Consider the following 15213-nt stretch of genomic DNA (forward strand, 5'->3'; position numbering starts at 1 on the left):
TTTTTGTGTGTGGCTGATCTTAACCCAAATGTTTCAGGTAAAGAAACTCTAGGCTATTTAGTTTGTTTAGTTAGGGTAACACATAAACCACATTCTAGTCTATCACCCTATAGGGTGGTTTAAAAAATTAGAATTGGGAACACTGAGGTGCAGAAAGATTATGTGATTTTTATCAAGTACATCATGCAAAAGCTATGTGGTTTTTTAAGAACTTTTGTCGTCTGCTTCTTAGATCAGTGTGCTCAGCGTCTTACTGGCTGATGTGCTTATTTCCTACTCTACTCTGTGTTTTTCCTTTGAATTTAGGACCATATTTGGACAAAGAAGGATATTTGTCCAGTGGAAATGTCTGAGCTTTCATAGAAATTACACAGCATGGGATGTTGAAGAATTGGAGCAGCCAACTTAAATTGAGGATAACCATTCACTGAGGAAGTGATGGTGCCGCCACTGGCATCATTAACCACAGCAAGCATTTCCTGAGCTCTGTAAGACAAGAACATAGAGGAGAAATGACTTTTCCATCAGCCAGGATTGTCTCTTGCTTTTTAATTTATAACTTCATGCTCTGTCCTCTTCTCATCAAGTGTCTCTGCATTTGCTGAAAATGTCAGGAAGATGTGATCCAGCGTTTTATATTTTATAGAGCAGAAATGTTAATGTTTTATGTCTTGGGTCCTGTATCTGCCAAGTAACTTCCCTACTGCAGTGCTTGCTTAGCTCCTGTCATCAGCTGAAGTATTGTTGTGGTATTTACTGTTATTTTCTGTGACAAGGTAATACTAAACAGGAATCTATTTCTACATTGTTTTGTTCTGCAATCTTCCTGCACAAGCCAAATAACTACCTTATTAGAACTCACAGGATTTCCAGACTAAAATGTCTCTAACTGGCAGTCAAATCACAGTGATGGGAGATGGTGTTTGCATGGTGGAGCACACTCTGACATCCTAAGCACACCTAAAAATGCAAAATGCAAATAGTGGTGCAGGAAGAATTCTTGGGAATATTCCAGCATCAAGTCAAATTTATGTTTCATAGACAAAGTGCCAGGACAGCAAGAAAATATAGACATTGTCTTAAGTGTATATGAAAAACTTAAAGTTTTCTAAAGTTCTAAAGAGAGTAGAATTTCAAATACTTTCTTCACTGTACTTCACCATGTCTCTTTAGTTTGGTAAGCTGCATTTATCTTGTAATTTTATAAAGTGTTTTATTTACAAAGCACTTTCCTGTAAAAATTATATTTACTTTTTATAACAACCATATAAGGTCAATATTAATATTTTCATTTTCAAATAGGAGAAATAGAGGCTCAAAGGATCAATGAGTTGTCCAAAATCACACAATGTGAGTGGACAAGGTGGGTCCCTCAAATGTGCTTTGCAATGTTATGAACCAATGTTGGCACAACACAGATGAACAATATGCTATTCACTGGCAATATTCTTTTTAAAAAAATATTAAAGACTTTCATGTGAATTTAACTCACACTCAAGTCTCTCTCTTAAAACCTTCACATTCAGTGACTCTTGACTTATCTTTTTTTTTTTTTCCTTTTTCGAGACGGAGTCTTGTTCTGTCTCCCAGGCTGGAGTGCAGTGGTGCGATCTCTGCTGACTGCAACCTCTGCATCTCGCGTTCAAGCGATTCTCATGCCTCAGCCTCCCTAAATAGCTGAGATTACAGGCACATGCCACCACGCCTGGCTAATTTTTGTATTGTTAATAGAGACGGGGTTTCGCCATGTTGGCCAGGCTGGTTTCGAACTCCTGACCTCAGGTGATCCGCCCAGCCGCCCAAATTCCTGGGATTACAGGCATGAGCCACCGCGCTCTGCCCGACTCTTGATTTATCTTTTTTCTTTGTTATCTAAATTCAACACAGAGCCCACACTCCCTGTTCCTATTCACCTTCATTCATTTCTAAATTCTTAGCAACCTGGTTCCTGTAGCCATCATATCTTATAAAATTAACATGTACCTCCTAGTTATTAAATAAAATGCATTTAGGGATTTTTTTCTGGGATTTTAATATTTGTATTGAATTAGCTCTTTTATTATAAAATGCTATTCTCTATCTTAAGTAATATTTTTTGCCTTTAAAGTTTAATGTGTCTGATGTTAATATAATAGCTTTCTTTTTTTTTTTTTTTTGAGACAGAGTTTCTCTTCGCTCTTGTTCCCAGGCTGGAGTGCAATGGCGCGATCTCCGCTCACTGCAACCTCCGACTCCCGGGTTCAAGCTATTCTCCTGCCTCAGTCTCCCATGCAGCTGGGGTTGCAGGCGCCTGCCACCACGCCCAGTTAATTTTTTTGTATTTTTATTAAAGACGGGGTTTCACTATGTTGGCCAGGCTGGTCTTGAACTCCTGACCTCAGGCAATCCACCCACCTCGGCCTCCCAAAGTGCTGGGATTACGGGCGTGAGCCACCACGCCCGGCCACTTTCAAACTTTCTATGTTCTTAATATTCAGATGTAATCTCATGTAAACAGCATATACTTGGGACTTTGTTTTAGGTTTAAAGATACTTTATGACTGAACCAATATGTACAAACTCTAACATGAAAATAAGCTACAGAATATCAGACTACTTACAATACTTTTTTGTATTTTATAAAACATTTTTTACAAGATTAATTCTCTCTAACATGACAGGCATTCACAAAAATCAAACTTTTTATTAAATGCATAAATAAATATTGACTTCAATTGACCACTGTAAGGGACATGAATTCTACAGACCATTTGGATGAGAAGGTAGCAGTTCTGTTTTCTGTATGCTACAATGTAATTACGTTACAAAAAAAGCCAAACAAACTTTATATATACCTTTGTTAAACACTCTGCATATTACGTAACTTGCTAAAATATTCAGTAGAGGCAAGACAGCCATGAGAGTCCATTCTGCACCTGACACTGAGTCTGGGCATGCAAAAACCATAGATGAGTTAACATCTTTATGGACTCATTTATATTTTATAATGAACTTTAAAGCTCATGGAACAGATATTTAGCCATTGTGTTCTGGTTATAATGTGAATGTTTGTATAATAAGATTTAGAGTTATTTGCCCTCATGGAAATGACTGAATTTGAGGAATTCATGGTTAAAGAAAATTTTTGATATTAAATAAGTTAATATCGAAAAAGACATTTATGGATACATAGGGCAAAAATTAGTATTTATGCTTATATGATACAGACACAAGTAAAAAATTAATCACACTTTTAATCAGGTTTTTAGTGGACATAAAAGACACAGTTTAGGCCTTTGTAGTCAAAAATAACTTCTAGGCTGTCTGTTGGTTGTTTATTAATCCAGCCTGAAATTATTTGTCTTTTAATTGAAGTCTTTGGCTGGTTTATATTTAATATGCTTTGGCCTATACCTATCATTTTCTTGTTTGATTGTTATCTTTTATTTTATTTTATTTCTATCATTTTTTGTTCTTTTATTCTTCTCATCTTTTTTGGATTAATCATGCATTTTAAATATCCTATTTTTCTGTAGTAATTTTGAAATTTATTTTAAACATTTATTTATACATTTTACTTTTAAAATATTAACATGCTAATTTACTCTTTGTTTTGCCTTCCATTTTTTTTTTTTTTTCTGATATTTTGTGGCTACCACTAGGGAAGTTTTTCCCTCTACTTAAAATCTCCATTTAGTAACTATTGGATACTAGGCTTAGTACCTCGGTGATCAAATAATCTGTACAACAATCCCCGGTGACACAAGTTTACTTATATAACAAACCTGCACATGTACCGCTGAACATAAAATAAAAGTTTGGAAAAAAATTTCCATTTACTATTCCTACTAAGGTAGCTTTTGTTTGTCAAAAAATCTCCTACTTTGCCTTTATTTCTAAGAGATATATTCAGAATGAGCATAGAATGCTACATTAGCAGGTTTTTTCTTTTCATACTTTAACAATGTCATTTCATTGCCTTCTGGTTTGACCATGTCTGCTGAGAAGTCAGCTGTCTTTGGGTACTCTTGCTCCTTTAGATGTAATATGACTTATTTTCCCACTGATTGTCTTTTTTGCTAGCATTTTAATTATGCTATAACTGTGTGTGTGTGTGTTCTTTATACTTTTCTTTCATGGGGTTTGCAGAGCTTTTTGTAAGTGTGGATTAAAGTCTTTTCCAGTTTTGAAAAATTTTCACCAGTTCTCTTTTCAAATATTCCTTCTGCCTTGTTTGTTATCTTTATTGTACTTCTCTCTCTCTGTGTTATATATATATATAGATATATATATAACTATATATTTGTTATCTTTATTGTACTTCTCTCTGTGTTATATATATATATAACTATATATACTTATATAGTTCTATACAACTTATATATATGACTTACATAGTTATATAGTTATATATATACTTATATAGTTATATATATCTATATATATAACACAGAGAGAGAGAAGTACAATAAAGATAACAAACTATATATACTTATATAGTTATATATAAGTATATGTAGTTATACATATGCATAACATATACATAGTTATACATATACTTATATACGTTATGTAAAAGTATATGTAGTTATACATATAATATATATAATATATAGTTATATATATCATATATAGAGACTTTAATATATAGAGAGAGAATTTAATATATACATACACTTGCCCTTTTGACTATGTCCAATTTATCCATTTTATTCTTTTGTTTTATTTTGTCTTTTTTTCTCTTTACATATATATGTAAATATTTTATATGTAAATATATATGTATATATTTTCTATTAACCTGCCTCTCTGTTTGCCAATCCTGTCTTCTCCCATGTCCAGTATGCTATTAATTTCCCATAATGAGCTAACTTCGGATATGTATTTCAGTTCTAGAATATACACTTGATTCGTTATATAGAGTCCAATTCTTTATTGAAATCCTCCACCTTTTTATTCATCTTGCTCAGTTTACTATGTTTTCTAAAAAATATATTTATAGTCGTTTAAAAATCCCTATATACTAAGCCCAATATTTGGATCATTTGTAGGTCTGCTTCACTCTCTCTTTTTTTTTTTTTGTAGTCACATTTCCCCATTGCTTCATGTTTCTATCATTTTTTTATTTGCATACCCAGCATAGTGTAAAAGATGATTTCTTATAGCAGTAAAGTGCTCCCCAAACTCTTTTTCATTTTTCCTTTCTTTCAGTCAGGCAGACAGATGGAAGGATGAGAACCTCAATTAAATCAGAAAATGAGTTGAGTCAGGGCTAAGTTTCAGTTTTAGAAAGACTCAATCCATCTGTTCAATGTGCAAAGGCTGAGACCACTGAGAACATGTCAGATTTCTGTCTCTGGTGCTCTAAAAAATACAGAAAATGTGGTTCTGCCCTTCAAAGCAAAATTCCAATTTATGCAGTCCACATTGTTTCTAAAGCTCTCTAATTTTTTAAAATATGATTTTGTAATTTTCCAGATTTTATCTAGCTGTTACGGCAAGAGCATTGAGCTGTGATGGCCTAATAATTCTACCCAGAAGTAGAAGCACCTCTCCTCCTCTTTTGGGATTCGTATTAGCATCAAATTATCCAGCAGGGCTCCGCTAATTTTCTGCATTGCATGAAGTTGCTATCTTTGTTTTTTTCTTCATCATATTCTATGAATTTTTTAAATTTTTGCAGTCATCATCACGCATTACAATTCTGACTCTTTGCTTCTGTGTTTCAAAAAATACTCTCAGGAACCAGACCTACTGTACAGTATGCATTCTTAAGCAGATTAGCGTATATATGTAGCATAGGGGTAACAAATGCTTCCCGCACACTCAATCTCAAAATAATATGCTAATCACTTTTATATATAACTTTGGTTATCTTTCTTTTTATTAAAAATTGTCCTCTCTATTTGAGATGTTTGCCACTCATTACACTCATTCATCAATCATTACAGAAATAATATTAAGGATTTTCTAAAAGATAGAAACGGGGTTAATAATGAACAAATCAATTATTCAAGTTCCTGTGTTGTTTTAATCTGATTGGCAGAAATGTAACATATTAAGCCTGATGTAAAGTGGTACTAAATTCATTGCAGAGCCCATGGCTTTGGATGTGAACATATCCAATCAAGTCCAAGTGCAAACTGCCAACGGAATCAATTATTTCATAAATCTAAACTACACCTACATTGCAGAACTAGAATGTGATATGGGTAACTGCAAATTCTTCTAAAGTTTGACAAAAGATTTACACCCTCTGCTAGCTGCTATGCTAGGGAATACAGATGTGACTACTAAGGACAAGGTAAATTGAGGGAGGCAAGAATTCCATGTTCTGGATAACAATGGCCTCATTGCAGTCAGATGGAAAAAAAAAAGAATAAACACACACGTGCATGACACACACATAGCTTTTCCCGGGGGTGATACTTTCATCTTATTGTTCTCCCTTACTGCCCTCCTTTTCTTCCCTTAACCATTCCTAGATTGTAGTCCACTACATTGAGACATTATGTTTCATCTACACAATTATATTGCTTTCCAGATACTAAAATTCTGGTTCAGTGTCAAGTTACATTATCATACTGCTGCAAATTCTTTGATTGAAAGAAGAAGCTGTAGCTATTACTTCACTTTATAAGTAGAGGAGTCTTTGCTTATGGCACATGACTTCAGAGGCACCAGTCCTGCATGCTGGGGAGTAGTTCTCTGCAACATGTCTCTAGAAAGACCCATTCCTTTGGCTTAATTAATGCTCTTTAGGAGAACCAGGGTAAGGTCATAGTGATTCTCATATTCCCCAAGGGTTGCCTGTGTACTGGGCCCGGTACTGAGCATTTTGCATGTATTAACTCACTAAATCCTCGAAAGTATTCTGATAGGTAGAGCCCAGTATCATTTACATTTTATGGAAAAGAAAAACAGAGGTAGCGAAACTTGTGCAAAGCAAGACCCCCAGTCAATGGCGAGGCAGAATTTTGAAGCCAGGGAGTATGGTGCTGCAGCCTGAACCCTTACCCATGGCCTCATGCCAACTTTTGAATAAGTTGAAGTTACTTAGTCAAGGAAGGAGAAGTCAAGCTATTCAGTGTTTGCCCTTTAAGAGGGGCTGTTAGTTAAGAGGCAAATCAGTGGTAAGAAACGGAGGGGTGGAGTGACGCTGTTCAGAAAGACAAGGACATTGAAACACCTTAGGGTGAGACTGAGTGCAATGGCAGGTGGCAAAGCAAACTTGTAGTGTATTCTCTGGTAGCCATGAGTAAGAGAATGTAATCTGAACATCAGCGTGGAAGAAGTGGTAGTCAAATATACTGTGCATAAGAGTCACCTTCAGTGCTTGCTAAAATGCAGATTCCTGGCAGTACGCTCAGTTCCTTATTCACCTTGAGCATCTGAAGGATGCTGTGGACTGTTCATTTTTAACAAGCACAGCAGAGGATGCAATTAACTTTCTGACACACTTCAGGAAGAATGCCATAATAGTATAGTCACGCGTCACTTTAACGATGGGGATACATTCTGAGAAATGCGTCATTAGGTGATTTCTTCATTGTGTGAACATTGTACAGTGTACTTACACAAACCTAGAGGGTATAGCCAACTATACCCCTAGGCCATATGGTATAGCCTATTGCTCCTAGGTTATGAACCTGTAAAACATGTTAATGTACTGAATACTATAGTCAACTGTAACACAATGCTAAATGTTTATGTATCTAAACATATAAAAGGTACAGTACAAATATGGTATAAAAGATTTAAAAAATGGTAGACCTGCATAGGGCATTTGCCATGGATGAAGTTTATGGGACTGGTAGTTGCCCTGGGTGAGTGAATGAGTGAGTGGAGAGTGAATACAAAGGCCTAGGACATTACTGTACACGGCTATAGGCCTTATAAACACTGTACACTTAAGCTACATTACATTTTTCTTCAATAATAAACCAGTTTTAGCTTACTCTAACTTATTCTACTCTTACTTAGTCTTACTTACTCTACTCTTACTCTACTCTAACTTACTCTACTCTTACTCTAACTTTTTTACTTTATACCTTTTTTTTTTTAAAATGTTTTGACTCTTGTAATAACACTGAGCTTAAAATCCAAACACATCATACAGCCGTTGTGCAAAAAATATTTCCTTTTGTATATTCTTATCCTCTCAGTTATTTTCTGTTTTTAAAATTTTTTGTTTTATTTTTTTACTTTTAAAAGTTTAAATTTTTGTTAAAAACCAACACAAACACACACATTAGCTGAGGCCTACATCAGAATCATCAATATCACTGTCTTCCACCTCTATGTCTTGTCCGACCAGAAGGTGTTCAGGGGCAGTAATATGCACGGAGATGTCGTCTGCTATGATAACAATGCCTTCTTCTGGAATCTCTCTTGAAGGACCTGCCAGAGGCTATTTTATAGTTAACTTTTTGAATAAGTAAAAAAGTATACACTAATGGAACAATAAAAATATTGTATAGTAAAAACATAAACTAGTTATCTAGTCATTTATTGCTATTACCATGTATTATTTACTGCACAAAATTGTATGTGCTATATTTTATATGACTGGCAGTGCAGTAGGTTTGTTTATACCAGCATCATCACAAACACTTGAGTAATGTGTTGTGCTACGTAAGCTGACATTATGACAGCTACAATGTCACTAGGCAATAGGATTTTTTCAGCTCCATTATAATCTTATGGGACCACAGTTGTATATGCCATCTGTTGACTGAAATGTTTGTGCAGTGCATGACTATATAATATAACCATGCATTTTTATATTTTCAAAGTTTTTCATAACTTTAGCCTGGTATGCAACTTTAAATGATAAATTAAAGACCTAAGGAAAGGGTTAAATATTGTATCTGCGTTCTCATTCATAACCAGTTTTTCTACCCTAGTTTCATGTATACTAAAGCCTATTCCTTTTTTAAAAAAAAAGTGAAAAAGAGTTGCCCAGCCTAATCACATATGCAATATTCCAAATGTATTTTCTGCATACTTATTTCAGTGGAGTAATAGGAAACAATACACAATTCACAATTGCAAAGAGGATGGAATCAACCTAAGTGCCTGCCAACCAATGACTGGATAAAGAAAATGTAATATATATATATATATATATATATATATATATATATATATATATACACACACACCATGGGATAGTACTCAGCCATGAAAAATAATGAAATAATGTCTTTTGCAGCAACTTGCTGGTAACTGGAGGCTATTATCCAAAGTTAAGTTATTCAGGAAAGGGAAACCAAATACCACATATTCTCACCTATAAGTGGGAGCTAAGCTATGGAATGCAGGGGCATACTGAGCAGTATAATGGACATTGGAGTCTCAGAAGTGGGGAGGAGGGAAAGAGGGTTGAGGGATGAAAAATTACCTATCAAATACAACGTGCACTATTTGGGTGATGGGTATACTGAAAGTCTTCTTTCGTTTCTAGGCATGTGTTCCTGTTTGGGGTGGAGGTGAGTTTGGCATGGTGATCAGAGACACCTAAATGTGCTTTGCAACAAGTAGGTACAATAAAATGGTAACTGGCAAACAACAGAGACCCCAGGCTGGAATGACAGAAAGTCTGCTGCAACCTCTCAGTAGGCATGTGTAGCAGGTAACCTCACTGTGAGCATACAGAGACCTCATTTGAGGAAAAAGCTAATCAATTTGGTTTGGATGCCTGATAAGAAAATATGTACATACAGATTAAAAATTGGCTGGGCATGGTGGCTTATGCCTGTAATCCTAGCACTCTGGGAGGCTGAAGTGGGTGGCTTATCTCAGGAATTTGAGGCAAGCCTGGGCAACATGGCAAAACCCCATCTCTACAAAACACACAAAAATTAGACAAGTGTGGGTGTGTGCACCTGTAGTCCCAGCTACTTGGGAGGTGGAGGTGGGAGGATGGTTTGAGCCAGGGAGGTGGAGGCTGTAGTGAGCCATGATCCATGATCATGCCACTGCACTCTAGCCTGGGTGACAGAGCAGGACCCTATCTTAAAAAAAAATAAAAATAAAAATTTACAGTGTTCCTTGAAGAGTCATTTTGAGGCTAATTTTTGGAAAGCAGTAATGTCAGATAATGTGTTCCTTCCCCGTGAACTGAGTGGGTCATTGTTAGAGAAAGGAAATTAGAATGTTCTGTCTTAAAAATAAACTGGATTGATTATTGGGTCTCATTTGTTACATATTTTAAAGATATCCTTTTGTATGCAACAAGGAGAATGTAATAAAAAGTTTAAAAACTAATTAGCACTAAAATTCCACTATAATAAACTTTTAGAAAAAACTAGTTTTAGAGGCAAAACTCCTCCTTTGTTATGATAATCGTAGGCATTTTTATTGAACGAGACATAGCTTTTCAAGCTGAAAGCATGCTCTTGGCAGTTCATGAAAATAACTTTCCTTTAAAAGAAGTTATACTGCTTGCATTTGAGAATCCTTGTATGCCAGAATGGTGATTATGGAAGCTGAATCCTTGAAAGTTGAAATCAGATGTGGAACATGGAGCACAGGCATGGGGAGTATAAGATTGGGTAGCGTGAAACTCTCATACTCTGTTCACATTCATGGGCATCCCTGACAGAATAGCAATTCCTGGTTTCTTACAAATGGGAAGTTTTCCACCATTTCTCTTGGGAAGCCAGTTGCCTGACAGATGGAACACATTTTCTCATAGGAACAATTCTTTAAATAGTAAATAGTTGCTATGGTTTGAATGTGTTCCCAAAAAGCATGTGTTGGAAATGTAAACCCCAATGCCATAATTTTGGGAAGTGGTGCCTAACAGAAGGTGTTTAGGTCACAAGGGCTCCACCTTTGTGAATGGATTTATGCCCATTCACAGAAGGGCTTGAGGCTGCCAGTTCAAGCTCTTGCTCTCTGTCTTGCCTTCTCTTGCCTTTCTGCCTTCCACCACTGGATGATGTGGCAAGAAGACCCTTGCAATATGCTGGCCCCTTGATCATGGACTCCCCAGCCTCCAAAACCATGATTCAATAAATTCCTGTTCATTATAAATTAATCAGTCTCAGGTTCTATGTCATAGTAGCACAAATGGACCAAGTTTGGGCAAATTTCAAAAACTATGTTAACCAATGTTATACCAAACAAGAACAATGATGAAAATTGCTGGTTTCTTAACATTTTGAGGGGCAAAGATCCATCAGAAAATATGTTGAAAGCTATGGGCTATTGCTACACACATATACACGCACACACCCCCCCCCAAAACATCTGGTTAATAACAAACAAACATAGGTGTAACCTGTGACAAAATAAAGTAGAACTTGTTCCTTTTCAGGAAGCACTAATGGGTACTGCTGACAGTATCTTGTCATTAATACCAGCAGAATTTTCACTGGGCTTTGGAGTATATCAACTGCAGGTATTCATTTACCTTTGGAATATCAGGAAATAGTATTTCAACTTTGAATGTCGTACACATCATCATTATTATCATTAAAATAAAAAATAATTGAGGTGGCTAACATTTAATGAGCTCTTACTCTGTGCCTAGGATTGTGTTACTATCTACTATGTGCTATCTCATTTACTCCTCATACCAGCCCTATGATGCAGTAATATTGTTACAACTTAACAGACAATAAATTGGGGCCTTAACAGAAATCAAGTAACTTCCCAAAGGTAACACAGCTAGTGAGTGGCAGAACTGTGTTCAAAACTCAGCTGCTTGATTCCTGAGAATTTTTATAAAGTCAAATAATTAGTTGAGAATTCTTTTTTCAAATAAGCTACTTAGAAAGCAATCAATGTACATACATGCTATTTTTTCTGTATGTTGGCTAGTTTGAAACTACAAATAATATCTGCAGTGCTTGACATTGTTTCAAGTGATTGTCATTGTTTCAATTCCTTCATTATCAATATGAAGCTAATAAATCTCTTAATCAGGGAGGCTACCTGAAATGATTCTTATTCATTCATACATTTGTTTTGAGCTCTTATTAATTTAAACTGCTTTGTAGTACTAAGGTGTATATGTTATTAGCATTTTACAAATAAAGAAATCAAAGATCAGAGAGATGTCATATCTTCTGCCAGTAAATGTTGAGATGCCAGCCCCATAAATACAAATATTGATCAAAAATTGTGCACTCAACTCTTACATTACAAAAGAAGTATTTCTCCAATGGAATCCTCTCCAAATTTTCTTTTATCTTTGACTTTTTTTTTCTGTCACTGACTGACCTTTTCAAGAATCCCACACTGATTAAAATACCTCACTAATCCATATCCATCTGGTCACTTCCCTGAATCAGGACTGATAATGGATGTATTATGTTTACAATACATCAAGCATTTCTCAATCTCTAGCTACTACCATATTGAACATTTATTTTAAGCACTTATTCAGATATTTTTAGATTAAACTTTTTATTCAGAGCTAATTAGAGTTGTAATTTCCATTGCAAAAAATAATTCAGAGAGATTCAATGGACTTTTTACTCAGTTTTCTCTGATGGCAACAGCATGCAAAAATATAGTACAATCTTACAAAGAGGGATTGACACTTATGTAGTCAGCATACAGAACATTTTTATCACCACAATGATCCTGATGCTGCCATTTTATAACCACACCTAAATCTCCCCCTCCTGGTCCTGAGCTCTGGCAAAACTAATCTGTTTTCTAGTGCTATATTTTTTGTCATTTCAATGTTATATACATGCAATTGTACAGCATATAATCTTGGGGGATTGACTTATCTCCCTCAGCATAATTCCCTTTAGCTGTGTCTAAGTTGTTGTATGTATCAATGGTTTGTTTCTTTTTATTGTTGAGTAGTATTCCACGGTATGGATGCACCACAGTTTATTTTACCATTCGTCCACTCTACAGCTTTGCTGGCTGTTTTACCTGGTGATTCTGTGCTCAAAGCACTTTTAGCAAAAACAATTAAATGTAGTTCCCAAATCACATTTTAATAAAAATTGCCTGAACTTCTTTGATTCTATTGTGTGATTCCAGTGTTCATGAAATAAATCTACCATGAGCATTCATGTACAGGCTTTTGGATGAACATATGTTTTCATTTCTCTGGGATAAATGCCCAAGAAGGCAATTCCTGGCAGAATTTGATTTGAGACCAAAGTTGTCCTAAGCAGTAATTAATCTCTAGCTACTACCGAATGAACTCACTGCCGCACATTGTTTTGCGATGCCAGAATTTGGGATGCCATTTTATATACGTTTTGGAGAGTTTCCTTTTGATGTCTACAGTAGTTTCTCTGTTTGCACTGAGGGAGGAATTAGATGACACAGGCTAAAATTTGCTTCTAATATATCTCATGCAAAAAGTAAGTCATTAGAGTTTTTGAAATACTTTTCCTTGACTGTAGCCACTTACTACACATAGATGGCATGGTGCTCACCTGGGAGTGTGAAATAGGAGGTAGAAGGAGGCAAGAGGACGATGACAAAAGAAAAAGGATGCATTTTATATTGGCCTACGTCTTAGAGCTAATCCTGAATTGAAACTTAAAACAGGCTATGGTAATCTTTGGCCTGGCTCTCCTCCCTAACTGTGTATTCCTATCCCCAGGCTCCCAGGCCAGAGCCCTTTTGCTGCTCTGAACTGTCTAGACACTCACATCTTCCACTAGGTCTTTAGTGCCTTAAACAAAAACCCAGAATTATCAACTTCCACTTGCTCAGCAACACAGCTGATTTTTTCTCCATGTCAGGCTGTAAGCATCAGTCCTGGGCACTGGGTAACCATTTAGGCCATGGTAAGACATAGCACACTTCAAAATCTAGCTCTGCCATTCCTAGGCTGCATGAGCTTGGAAAAGTAATTTAAGTCTTTAAGCCTCAGTTTTGAACTAGGCAAAAGGGCAATAATAGACCTACCTCATAAAGTTCTTGTGAAGAACACATAAAATACTACATATAAATGAGAGTAGTTAGTGATGACAAATATAAACAGCCTAATAACGATATTATTATTCAAATAAATTCCTGCTGACTTTTGAGAAACTTGTAGTTCTGGGGAAAGATATTTGTTTCCAAACTACTGTTCATTCATTCATTCATCCATTTGTTCAGTACCTATCATGACAGCCACATACTGAGGATACAAATCCGGGCAACATCTAACTCCTACTCATAGGATTAGGAGTTTACTCTGTGTAGAAGATGCTGTGATTGTCACACCATATTCTCCACTTACAGAAGGGTAGTTAATGGAAAATGGCCAATTCAAATCGATGGCTATGGATTTTAATATTTAACACTTGTGATACTCTGAGGGTACATGTTACCTCTCACCCCCTGATCCTAGCCTGTAGGAATCCAGCCACTGGCCAATCATAGATGGAGATTGAGTGGATAAAGCCTCCATTTTCCTCACCCTTGTTTGGGAGAACTATAAATTGCATTTTACATTATCTCACAGAATACACAACAATGTATTGAGTAATTGCTCCATGTCAGACTGTAAGCATCAGTCCTGGGCACTGGTTAACTATTTAGGCCATGATAAGAGGTAGCACACTTCAAAATCTAGCTCTGCCATTCCTTGGCTGCATGAGCTTGGAAAAGTAATTTAAGTCTTTAAGCTTCAGTTTTCAACTAGGGCAGTGGTCCCCAGGGGTAGCAGACCTGACAATGCACAGGTCATTGGTTTTATTCCCTTTCCCCTCTCACTTCTCCACTTATCTACAACCATTTCCTAGATGGCTTTCCAAATAAAGTATTTAAATTCTGATCTTGTCTATGAGTATCTTTTTGTGGGAACTCAAACTAAGGTAGTATGTATCAGATATAATTCTAGTAAGTCAATATTAATTTATTTAATCTTTGACACAGCACAATGAAATGACTTTCTTAATTTTGATGATTAAAACAAAAAGCAAAAGCAAAATACTGTCTCACAGTGGTGAAGAAAGTAACTCAAGGGCAATATAATAGATTGTGGCACATCTGCTATTTTATTCTAGGTATATCTGGCTCCAAAGCTTACTGGTTTTAAAATTTTCTTTTGTGTTTTTTTTTTTTGTTTTGGATTTTTTTTGTTATCTTCATTGTAAACTTAATAAGTAGCAATGATAACAATAGAAAATCTGAAGAATTAGAAATAAAAATTAAAATCTATAGTCATTCATTTAAATTGGTAATTTTCATCTGCTTTTAAAGATAATTTAGTTTTGCCTGTTTTCATACGTTTAAAAAATATCTTTTATTGACACTGAT

This window comes from Pongo abelii, chromosome 5 (genome assembly GCF_028885655.2).
Source record: "Pongo abelii isolate AG06213 chromosome 5, NHGRI_mPonAbe1-v2.0_pri, whole genome shotgun sequence".
Classification (NCBI taxonomy): Eukaryota; Metazoa; Chordata; class Mammalia; order Primates; family Hominidae; genus Pongo; species Pongo abelii.